Below are 12691 nucleotides of genomic sequence, written 5' to 3'. Positions count from 1 at the left end.
AGTCCTCTTAAAACCAACTAACTAACTACTTGGGAAATTTTCAGAACAAACAGGACACATGCTAGGAGTAATTTGTCAGCTGCTAACATCCCAGAAGAAGGTGGGTGTTTAAAATTATTTTTTAAATAATTTGCCCAACATACTTCAAAAGAGTGCTAGAGATGGTTCAATCGGAATGCGTTAGGAAAACAGTTGAGAAGAACATTACAGGGTTTAATCTATAGGAAACAATTCCACCTCCAAACATGAGACTTGGTTTGGTTTGTGAAATGAGTTACTACAGTTTTGAAGTCTAATCATGTGAAACCATCAGGTGCCTCTGGTGGTTCTTCAGAGCGATGGCAATTTTAAGGATCAAGGAAATCTTGATAAGGGTGTGTTCAGAGTGTTAGTGTGCTAAATTAGGTAAGGGTTGCTAAATCAGCCTTGCACTAAAAAAGAATGCAATGTGAAGATCAGAGGAAGCAAGGTCCACAGGGCATTAGATTTTCAAAAATATATGTCTAATGTGTTGACTTAATATTGATTTAAGGTAAGTCAAAAAGAAAAATCGGAATAGAGGACATGCAGTATCGAAGAAAAGATGACTGTGGTCTGTGGTGCTGTCAGTGGAGTGTCTGCCAACACCCTTTTTTGGTGTATTCTGCCACAGCTGATTGGATAACCATAGAAGTTTATAATCCTTTTAAACCTGGTACAGCAGGCTTCTCACACATGAGTTAGTGGGAAGCACACATATAAACATGAAAAAAATGACACACACTCAAACATACTCTAGGTGTATTTAGAAACCATAATGTTACATACAAATACAAGCCTAACACAAACATTTTTAAAGATGGCGAACATATTTCACAACTCACAACCCCATTATTTCCTGTGTATGATTTATTTTTGACGGCCTCCGTTGCAAGGATATAAAAATTTAATAAAAATGCCCTAAAGACAAAAAACTGACATTATTTTTAAGCAATGACTCTGAACCAAGCCATAGTTAAATAGGCTGAGCAGTTCCCTTCCTTTGTTTCCATTCTGTTTGAAGACACAAAGAAGGCGGTTACTGCCATCTCTCCAAGGGACTTTGTATTTGTACTTGGCCACCTGTTCCTAGTCTTTGGGTACAATGTTTACTTCAGGCATACCACATTGCGGTATTTCCTCCAGCAGTGTGAGACAAAGCAATCAAATGCAAATTTTTGCAAACTCCAGCATTTTAGGGGCTATAGTAATTAAGCAAATTGAAAACTTAACAAAACTTTAATAGACTTTTCATGCAAGTGAATGCTTATTTTGCACATAAAATAGACAGCACAGGTCAAAACGTGCGTTGAAAGCTTTGTAGAAATGCCCTTCCGGGCAAAGTAATATTAAGTCACAGCATTCTTAAACAAACGATACAAAATTTAAAATAATTTTAAGGATGGAAACACAGAATTAAAAATACCAAATTACTTTGAAAATGCATGGCAACACCCACTTAGCAATGAATCTCACTCATAAACGAGCTTACTGCACTTACTGGAGTGTTGTTAGTAACTGTATAACTGAGTAACTTACGTAACATACCTAACTTAGGTCATGTATGTAACATACTTAACTTACGCATGTAACTTAAACTGTAATTTTTTTCAGCCCTGCTTGGTCCAGACCAAGCCGCATATTTCCTTCCTCACTGTCAAGTCATCCTACTATTGTGTAAAATTACTATCTTCTAGTGTGTTTTCACATTTGCATTACATGACGAAAGTGAAAACGACTTTATACTAGATTCCATTACCGCACACTTTTGCATAATTCCCACTGTGGCATTCTGCAAAAACTCTTACTATTGTATGAAAACACATAGGATACAAACCACCACTTTATTCTGAAGGTTTTATTAGCTTTCTACTCTTTCGCCGATATGCTGCCAGACAGACTATGGCAAATGCCTCTCCTTGTCGTCAGGTGATAGGAGAGCCTTTATACACAAACAGCCTTTAAATGTGAGTGCACCATAGTGCTTTAGCTAATGTAGCTGAAGTGCTGAACATCAAGTAATAATGAATTAGTCAAGCCTGCAATGTACTCCTGGGCCAGAATGATCTCTCTGCAAGCCCATAGGTGTCAGCTGAAAAAAAAGCTTTGTTGAGGGTCAATGGTACATTTAAAAAAGGAAGGTTTATGAATGGGGGACTAACAGTAATCAATACCTGAACTACTCACTGAGGTACCTAATATAATTGGAGGTAATTGGGCACCATACAGAGACCTGAGTGAGATTCCAGTAATTGAAAACAATGTTGTTCCATTGGGTAGAAGATTAAAGTTAATTGAAAGAGAATAATTAATGGCAAATGAGACATGCAATACAGATTTATTTTTCTTTTTTCCTGCCTGTTAATGCTAATGCTGAAACATTACATCTAATGATGCCACACTGTATAATTTGAAAAAGTGTTACAGTTAAAGTTTTTTTTTTTTTTTTTTTTTACATCTGACACATTTATGCTACACAAATCAGAGGGGAGCGCAGAGCAAGTAGGCCATGGAGTCATCCCCATTTCCTCAAATGCCAAATGCTCAAGAGAGAGGGATAACAGATCAAAACATGTTGCCATTAAGGCCACTTACAGCATGACTTTGAAACAAATTAAAACTGGGTGCACTCAACATTTCACTGTACAGTACATTACACGTAATGCAAAATATTAGTAAGCAGCTGCAAACCCACTTAACACAGTGATTCTAAACAATGTATGCTTCTTGATTCAAATCCATCTCAAAATTATTATGTCGATGTTTGAGTACTAGTATGAACGGTTCAACAGTGGTGTGAAAAAGTGTTTGCCCCTTCCTCATTTCCTGTTCCCATGTGAGAACATCAAACCAATTTAAACAAAAGTCAATTTGTAAATGAAGGTGTTTATTATTAAAGGAGAAAAAATCCAAACCATCATGGCCCTGTGTGAAAAGTGATTGCCCCCCTTGTTAAAACATACTAAACTGTGGTTGTCCACTCTGAGTTCAATTTCTCTAGCCACACCCAGGCCTGATTATTGCCAAACAATCAAGGCATCACTAATAAGGTCCACCAGAAATCTCCTACACATCATGCCGAGACCCAAAGAAATTCAGGAACAATTGAGAAAGACAGTAATTGGCTATCAGTCTGGAAAGGGTTTAAAGCCATTTCCAAAGCTTTTTGAGAGCCATTTCAAATTTGGAACATGGTGAGTGGCCGGCCGCCCAAAATTACCCCAAACCTGACTCATCCAAGATAACAGACCCCACAAAACAAAGAACTGCAGGCCCACTTGCCTCAGTTAAGGTCAGCGTTCATGCCTCCACCATCAGGAAAAGACTGGGCAAAAATGGCCTGCATGGCAGAGTTCCAAGGAGAAAACCACTTTCCAGAACACATCTTGAATCCCCAAACTTTTGGGAATTCTGGACCGATGAGACAAAAGTGGAACTCTTTGGAACATTTCACTAGAAGGAACAGTACATTTCATAAAAAGAACATTATACCAACTGTAAAATATGGTGGTGGCAGTGTGATGGTCTGGGGCTGTTTTGCTGCTTCAGGACCTGGAAGACTTGCCGTGATAAAAGGAACTAAACCCAAGAGATCCTGAAGGAGAATGTCCGACCATCTGTGATTCTAAACAATGAACTTGGGTTCTGCAGCAGGACAATGATTAAACACACCAAATCCATCTCAAAAACAAAATGAAGACTTTTGGCCTAGCCAAAGTCCTGACCTGAATCCTATTGAGATTTGTGGTATGACCTAAAAAGTCATGCTCGAAAACCCTCTAATGTAACTGTTAGGACAATTCTGCAAAGATGGGCCAAAATTTCAAAGTAAAAGCCTCACACACAACACACACACACACACACACACACACACACACACTTTAATGATAAACACCTTCATTTACAAATTGCATTTTGTGTTTACTTGTGTTTCCTTGACTTTATTAGATAGATGAAAACACCTATGACAAACATTCAAAGGAACAGAAATGAGGAAGGGGCAAACACTTTTTCAACATAAGCGATTTATTAGATAGATGAACTCAAAAGTGTCTTTCAACATAAGCAGTGAACTGAAATGTAGAATGCATCAAATACACTTTTTTAGACTGTTTTCCGCATTAAATGCATGTATTAAACAATATGGCAGACTCCATATAAATAAGCAGTTCTTCACAACCATAGGTACTTGTTTTTTTTCAGTAAGAGAAGTTGCCACCATCCCCAGAACCTGGCTATTTTCTATCTTATTGTTTCCAAAGTAATTTGGACTAATAAGCCTAGGAACAACTTATTTTATTCTCTAATATTTCAACTTTTATATCTTTCCTTTTATTTTTTCTAATCAAAATTTAACATAAATATCATAATTAATCATGGGTTCCAGAGTGTGCTGCTCTTCCTTTTTGTTCATACTAAATGCTTAGTAAATTCTATAGATAAAGATATTTCAAACGTGTTTGGCAATTTGCTTTGCAACTGCAGCCTTCACCCTGTTATGAAATCATAATATTTAAATAAAGCCCTAAGCTATTTCTTGCTTAATTGCAATAGCAACATGCCATATCATACCAAACAATACCAAACCATTTCCTGGAGATAACAAAATGGTACGGTATGAAAGCTTACAGCAGTGTCCAACACGACCTGGCCACTCATTACTGTAAAAGTTACTGTGACAAAGTGTAGCATTGTGAAGGCTTCAAAGGAACACACACTTGATTATGACAAGGCGTGGAAACCTAAATAAGTAGAAAGCTTGATTCATTTAGAAATAATAATTTGGTAAAAAATAAAATAAAATAGAAAAATACAGACAGCCTTGGCTGACGTGGCACTTGTATCTGCTTTGTCAGCAAAGCAAGCACAAATTGCTGACTATCTTGTGTTCGATGTCGTAAACCTCTCAAGCACAGTAATTGAGACGTGTATATAGACAGCTATGGTATCCGGCTATGCTGCAGGTTTGCCTAACTGTACACTTTCATCCAATGACGACATCGTCACTACTCTGAATCCACATCTATCATCGCAGCATGACGCCATCTTGTACAGTTTGTGTCAGTGGGTCAGTGAGCAGATTTTTGCTGATCTTGGAAGAGATGGGAGGTAAACAATGAGTGTGCTCATCCAGGGCTATACTTACTGCAGGCCTCTAATCTGCTTTAAAGCCATGTGGATTTACAGCTGCAGGGACGGGAGTCATCCCAGCTAAAAACCCACATGTTTCAGCTTTAATTTGAATTCATCCTGACTGACTGATAGATTAAAATGTATTTAACCTGCTTCCACAGTTCCAGCTGAACTGAGCTCAACCTGGGTTCATTCACTAATTTGGAGACACAGGGGTGTTTGTAAAATGTTTAAATTTTAATTCAAATTGCTGCTTTGTTCTAGTTTAACAGCAAAATTGCTCCAAAGTGGTTGGCCAATGGCAGTCAAAGTGAAGCACTTGTGCTTTTAAGCAGTTGTACTGATTTTGGAATTAATCATGATAGCACACAAGTAATTAGAATGATAATGGGTTAGGGGAGATGTATTCTATATCCACGACCTTCCACTTCCGGGATTGCTCCGTTGTCGCCGGAAATTCCTCCGTATGTCCTTCTTTTCTGGCAGGTGTCCGTTACCTTACGCTTTGTTTGTGTTGGAATTTTAAACTCTGGTCGATTTATGAGGACTATGGTTAACTGCTCCTCAGATCTCTGCAGGGTAATCTGAGTTTTCTGTTGCACAACTAAAACAACTTTTGAACGTAGACATTCCACCAAAACAAGTTCCTTCTAGAGGCGATTTTGCCGCGGCACCGGGGCTCCGTGCGGTGCTTTGCGCCACTCAAGAGGATTGTGATTGGTTTAAAGACATGCCAATAAACCAGAGCACGTTTGTCTCCCATTCCGGAATGCTGTATGGACTAGCCAAAGGTCTGGCAATGCAAGACTAGCTGAGCTGTAATCATAAAGTACAGCAGGCCAGGACTACAGTGGGAAGACATACACAAGGTGTTGCTATACAACACAGTACATTATGGCATGGCTAGTAATTACTTTTCAAGTACACTTTGAGACTACCTACCCTTTTTTATACTACATCTACTGCGGCTGCCTAGCACTGACATTTTGAGGTTTTCTGAGAGCAATAAGTATAGGCTACTCTTCCACTCTACTTACTACACTACAGCCATCGCCTATAGGTATCCAGAGGCTGTGAGCAATTGCTGAGTAGTTTAAATATGCACTTAGAGACAGTCTGTACTGTCTAACAAAAGCCTAGGTAAAGGGGGAAATGAAGTGGAATTGCTTTTAGGTAGAAGCACTGCTTTAATATTCACTTGTAACAAAAAGAAAACATTTCAGGTCTGGGCTCCAAAAACATATAATGAAGAGCTCAAAGTGTCCTGGTATGTTTTCTGAGGATGAAGCAGCAAACATCAAACTACAGTCTGAAAGCATATCTGGTTGGCAGCCTTTGAAAGAGTCCCAGGCAGCTCAGTGAACTGTATTGGGCTTTCAGATGAGAGCGTCAGAACTCGGTTCATCTGCCATGTCAAAAGACTTCACACTGTCTCTGCAGGGCCATTATTCAGATCCTACTGACCAAGATGAAAGCCTCTGGAACTTGTGATGACTCCGAGCTGTTCCAAAAGCCTTCACAAAACTTTGCAGAATTGGCAAAATATCAACCAAAACCCATGCCCCCAAAGCTTTCCGCCTCACCTCTGCTCCGTCCCAAGCCAAAATAGGGACAAGACGATAATGACCCAACTGGCAGCCACTCAGCTCTCCCACTGTAGCATCATGAGTGAAAATGAAATTGATTTGAAAACCTACGCCGGCCCAGGCTGGAACAGAAGGGATTATTGTGCTGATTGTACTAATACTGTGTCCCTGACCTACCCCGCCATCCCACTCTAATTCTACTCATCATACTCTTTCCTCTTCTCTGTTTGTCCATCTCTCTCTCTCTCAGAAACCGTCACTCTTCCCTTTTATCATTTTTTTTCCCTTTATCCTGCTCATAAAGAAGCTCACTTTTTTCCTCTTTTCCCCTCATCTGATTTCATGTTCACTCTGTAAATTGGGTTAAGACAGCACAGCTGGACAATTGAATGCTGGCAGAGAGAAAGAAAGAGGGAGAGAGAGCGATGAAGAGATAGAGCATCTGAGGAATGCCTAGGGAGGCTCTAAACCGTAAAAAAACACAGACAGCAGTCCAATGTGATGAGCTGTACAGAGAAATATAGAGCCCCCCCCCAGGGGCTGGACATCCCAAATGATGTTGCACTGTTGCCCTCTGCCCGGAAATCCAGAAATTGATCTGTTATTCCTGTTTTCCTCCCTCCACTTGGAATCCTGCCTGGACTGTCTTGCCCACAGTATTACCCTACCAAATCATTGTATTGTCTGTGAAAATGAATATCTGCAGTGTCTTCATCATAACTTAATGTGACAGCAAACAATTTTGATTACAGGTCAGTTTTATGTAATGGTGGTATACACACACACACACACACACACACACACACACACACACACACACACACGTTTGGGCACATTTTCAGATAGACTTAACTGTTTTAAACTTTTTAATTGATTATACTTATTAACACATTACAGGTCTCACGGAGCCTAACAAACTCAAGTCACAATATGTTACTGTACCAGGTAGCACTAGCTGCCACCTTAATCAAACTCTCTTTGTAAAAATAGTCAGTCTTCTTTTTCTCCCACTTTTCCCCTTTTTGCTTGTCGTTTTGCTGTGTTAAATAAATGGCAGTGATACACATATTTTGGGGTGTGAAGCTTACATTTTACCAACAAGTAATGCATGCCCTATTGCCAGACAAAATGTTGATGTTGGATGGTTATGTTTTTTTTTTTTTTTTATAACTTTGAAGTAAAAAATAAAGTTACTTATGCAATATTCTCACATGTAAATTATGGTTACGGTAAGGGAGTTATCAAGATTTGAGGAAACCACTCTCCAGCATGACCAGACAGGCCTTCACCTGGAACACACAAGGGAAAAGAAAGCCAGGAAGACCCAGGAACAGCTGGAGAAGGTCTGTGGAGGCAAAACTTGAGGAAACAACATCATCCTGGAAGGAAGCAAAGAAGACTGCCCAACACTGAACCAGCTGGAGAAAGTTCATGTTCCAGTTAAAAGGGTCATCATTGTTGATGTGTCAGAGGGCAGCATGAAGTCATACATGCTACATGCCCATCCATCGTCTTGACACCCTTACCCCAGATTTCCACTAGATGCGGAACAGCTGCGGAACGGCTCCGAAACGGCGGCAGAGTCATTAGGTTTCCATTAAAGTCGATGTGTGTATTTCCACTGGCTGCATAACGGCTGCGTTCCGACTCCGGCAGAAAATACGCAGAGCTTCTATTTTTGCCGGACGTCGGAGAGCTTGGCAGCAATTCAGCACACGGCAGATAGTGCGGGACAGGAAGTCGAGCACAGAAACAAAATAAACATCCGGTTAATTTTCAAAATAAAATACACCGTGCTCACGGCGGATCATATTTCCCTGCACTACACCTTGAAAACAGCACAGAGTTGTTTCCCCTCTTCTCCTCGAGATGGAAACTGTTGTTGGTTTTGTGGTTCTATTCTACGTGAATTCGCGAGAACTTGTGGGTCCTCGTGACTACAGCTGTCAGTCACGGCCGCAGCCGTGCCGCAACAAATCCGGACCCGGTGGGTATTGACGGACGGTGGAGCACGCAGCAGACATGCAGCTGAGCCGGTCCGCAGCCGTTACGCATGCTGTGGAAATCCGGAGTTACTCTCACTACATAAATCCAATGCCAAGGCCATTCTCTTTCCTACATTGGTACAGGATTATGCAATTCACAAATTGTCCCAACAATTGATTCCTGGAGATACTTGGTGGTCATATGTAATAGTTAATAGCCGACCAAAAATTATGACCAAAACAAAATTTATTATTTATTTGTTTGTTTGTGCTGTCGGGTTGACACCAAGTGTACTGTGTAAATAAATGATCAGCTGCTGGCACTGTCAGATAATTTCTAATAACTGGACAGTCTTTATTTCCACTTTGGAAAAGTACAGTTCTTTGAAGGTTGGCTGATGCACACAGCAGCACTCTAAGATGCATCAGTCATCAGAATTCAATAGTTAAGTTTTTAATAATGCAAATGAAAATAATTGCATTCTCCGGCATTGTGAATTGTATTGCAGCTTGAATTAGACTAACACCATGCCTTATGTAGTGTCTGAACCTCTAGTAGATTTCACAAACATAATATCTGGCTGAATCTAACTCAAATTAAAGGCAGAATTCTGGGGTAAGTCTTAACAGTGATCATCTGGGGCAAAGCACAAGTGCAGAATCATCTTCCTTGAAATTAACAAGCCAGGCAGAGAGTATTGTCAAAGAGCAGATAATTGACCCAGAGGAGAGCAATCACAGAGACTGTGTCATTAATGCTTTAATAAGCGATTGTCAATTATCAGGGCTTCGCCTGACATTGCAACCTTACCCCTTAAGGCAACCGCATAATTGGGACTAAAAATAAATAAATTAAAAAGTAAACTATTGTGACTCAGATATGGCTTAAAGAAAATGTGAAGAAACTTTTATTTTTCCTTTCCTCAGATTCATATTGTGACTTGCAGATGATGAAAATAGATTAATTTCACTTGTTGGCATCATCCTTGGAAAAAAAATATAAACAGGCTACGTCACCATGGAAGGGGGCTCTGAAATATGGGATGTTTTTCAGCGACCTAAATCATGTAGATCTGAAATAAGATGTTGTGATACAGGCCTAGATTTAATATGCTGGGATTAATGTTCACACTTTCCAGGGGCAAATGTCACTTCAAGAAGATAACATTTTTCAAAGAAAAGTCCCCCTTTAGAGTAAAAAGACAGCTTGGGGACACATGTAAGTCCCAGATAGTCAGTAATCTTTGAACTCAACACAGAGCCACCAGATCATTAAAATAGTAAACAATTTAGGATGCAGCATGCATACATTGTTCTGAGTAAAGCATGTTACACAAGACCAACTAAAGATTCAAAGAAACTATATTACAAAACTTTACCACCAATATGGTTGTTGTTACTAGAGCTTTAACCCACACACTTTAGGACTAATTCACTCCACATTACAAATGCTGGTGTGGAAATGTTAATCTGAGACAGTCCAACATCCTCCGTCTTCAACAGCATAATTTCTTAAAATTAACCCTTTGGTGACCTGCTTAGGCAAAAGAAGGTTAAAGTTTAAGAATAGCTTAATGTTTACATCTACAGTAACGCTGACTTAAAGGAGACCGTGCTACCAGTGGATCTCAGTCTTATCAGACAGAAGAAAAGATAGTGAAAATCAATTAAGATTCCATGCTGTGTTCCCTATAGGCACCCACAGTTGCTGGAGATATATGTCAATATTTAGTTTATGTTCACTTTTAATTGAAGTCTGAGGGGAAATTAGATTCTGTGAAAAAATTGCTGAAAAAAAAACAATCTCATCTACAGTAGGCAAACCTGTCACAACAATTGGCAGATGTTTGAATGGAATGTTTATATAATAATCAATCCTGATCAAAATCTAGAGTATTTACACTATAATCTGTAATGCATCGCAAAATCAATCCATAAAATGAAGAAAATCAAACACCTACACACTTACTCCATGCCACAAAAGTTTAATAATGACAACAGTTTGATCCTATTTGGATCTCCTTCAGGTCTAATTTTGGAATCACATGAATTAATCCATTGCCATTATAAAGCTTAAATATATACCTTTAGTACAGGCTTTCACAGTGAGCCACAATAGTGTTGCAAATCTGTAAGTCGTAAGCATAAAGAAAAAATACTTGACACATGACACAGTTCTAGGCCCCTGGTAAAAATGCATTTCCTTTCTCATTTCAGTAGCGAGGCCTGCTGCTGTGTGTTCTGTCACAGCGGTTGTTTGGCCACACACTGTTTCTCTGCTCCAGCATCTCTCCTCTGGTGCCATGAATGTCATGACTGCAGCCACAGGCTCCACTAAAGGAGCACGGGCCTTATTACGCCCCCAGGTAACCAATATCCCCTCAGCCTTCACAAAACCCAGCTTATGGGCTCAGATACACTGTGTAGCTTGACAAATTACGAGCCAACGGCCTCCCACCCCTGCTCAAAGTTCTGGCATTTTAGCCCTTATGTTTTTTTTCTTCTTTTCCTCTCCCTCCCCCAACCACCCCCATATCCAATTTGTCAGGTGGAAACTGGGTGTGAAAAATGGTTGTGTTTTTCAATGGAGCCACATGGGTCTGAGTTGCAGTTTATCGTTGCCTGACTGACAATAAATAAGACTGATCGCTAAAGCCAACAACATACATTATAAACATCAAATTAATTATGACACTCCCTGAGTGATTACCATAGACAATTATTCAAGGATAGTTTATCAGAGATTATGGTTAAAACAGCGGACTTAGGATGCAAGTGTTTTCTCGGAAAGGAGAATCTAATTTGGCTTTGGCTGAGTGCAAAAGCCTGCCACCACCTCTAAAGGAGATAGACTGACTGGGTGACTAAACCGCTGAATATAGCAAAGACGCAGTCAATTGGATTTGGAAAAGTGAAACAAATAGCTGTGACCCTTTGTGAGTTCAACAGTAACTAAATCAATTGACTCATTTGATCAGCAGGTATCTGAATAATTGGAACCAGGTTACAAAAATGAATCCATTAAAGGGAATTATTCCTTGTGTGTGTGTGTGTGTGTGTGTGTGTGTGTGTGTGTGTGTGTGTGTGTGTGTGTGTGTGTGTGTGTGTGTGTGTGTGTGTACCTATATAAGCTCAGGGCACATGTGAGGAAATGTGCTTGTGTGTGTGTCTGTCTGTCTGTCTGCAGGCTTTTCTGACTGGCTGTGTTAAAGGTCTATCCTTTGCATTCTATATTCTCACACTCATTAGGCAAGACTGGGAGGTAGTACTGTAAATAAAGCATGAAAGTAGGGAGAGGACAGAGAAAGAGTGAGGCAGAGGGAAAATCAATGTGATTGAGTGTTCTGTGTGCAGCCTGTTATACCACTGGACTTCCCTACAGTGCATGGGGGGGCAGGCGACTGAGGCTGGAGGGATGGCAAAGCGCCTTGTTTATAAAAACCAACAAAATCTAAATCCCCTTTCAGCCTGCCACAAACACATGGCTCAGATCACGTGAACACTGACATCTGCCCAGAATCATCACAATAGCATAGAGTTGACAGCTTGCATTGTCTAGGAAGTGATTAAGTTGGATGTGAGGCTATTGGACACAAAAACGGTAAGAGACAAAACTAGATTTAGAGACTGTAGCTTCATGGGGCAGCAAACAGGGATGTGCAGCAATGAGGTTAAATTAAAATCTTTCTGACTCTGATGGTATTTCACCTAACTACTTGTCCCCTACAGGCTGCAATTCATCTTTTCTCAACATCCAACAGTGATTCGTAAAATCTCAAGAAGACAGTTCTCTGTCTACTCGCATCATCCTCTTATCAGTGCCTCGATCCCTGTATTTGCAAGTAATCCACTCACAAACAGCAACTCCTGACACAGTGACGCACTTCGCATTATTAAGCTGTTCTTGAATTAAGTCAAACAAAACAGGGAGCCTGGGTGACCAAAGCTACGGTGCTCTTTGCGCCATGT

At 40.1% G+C, this 12691-nt stretch overlaps 1 protein-coding gene across 1 annotated transcript in view; it reads right to left on the bottom strand.

Annotated features, from left to right (window-relative positions):
• Nucleotides 1-12691, bottom strand: part of lsamp (limbic system associated membrane protein) — a 208495-nt gene that overhangs the window by 194979 nt on the left and 825 nt on the right. The gene's annotated exons all lie outside the window — the stretch shown is intronic.

Source organism: Perca flavescens, chromosome 3 (assembly GCF_004354835.1).
Source record: "Perca flavescens isolate YP-PL-M2 chromosome 3, PFLA_1.0, whole genome shotgun sequence".
Taxonomy (NCBI): Eukaryota; Metazoa; Chordata; class Actinopteri; order Perciformes; family Percidae; genus Perca; species Perca flavescens.
Note: the sequence above shows the minus strand (reverse complement) of the source record. Positions and strands in the feature narration are given on the sequence as shown.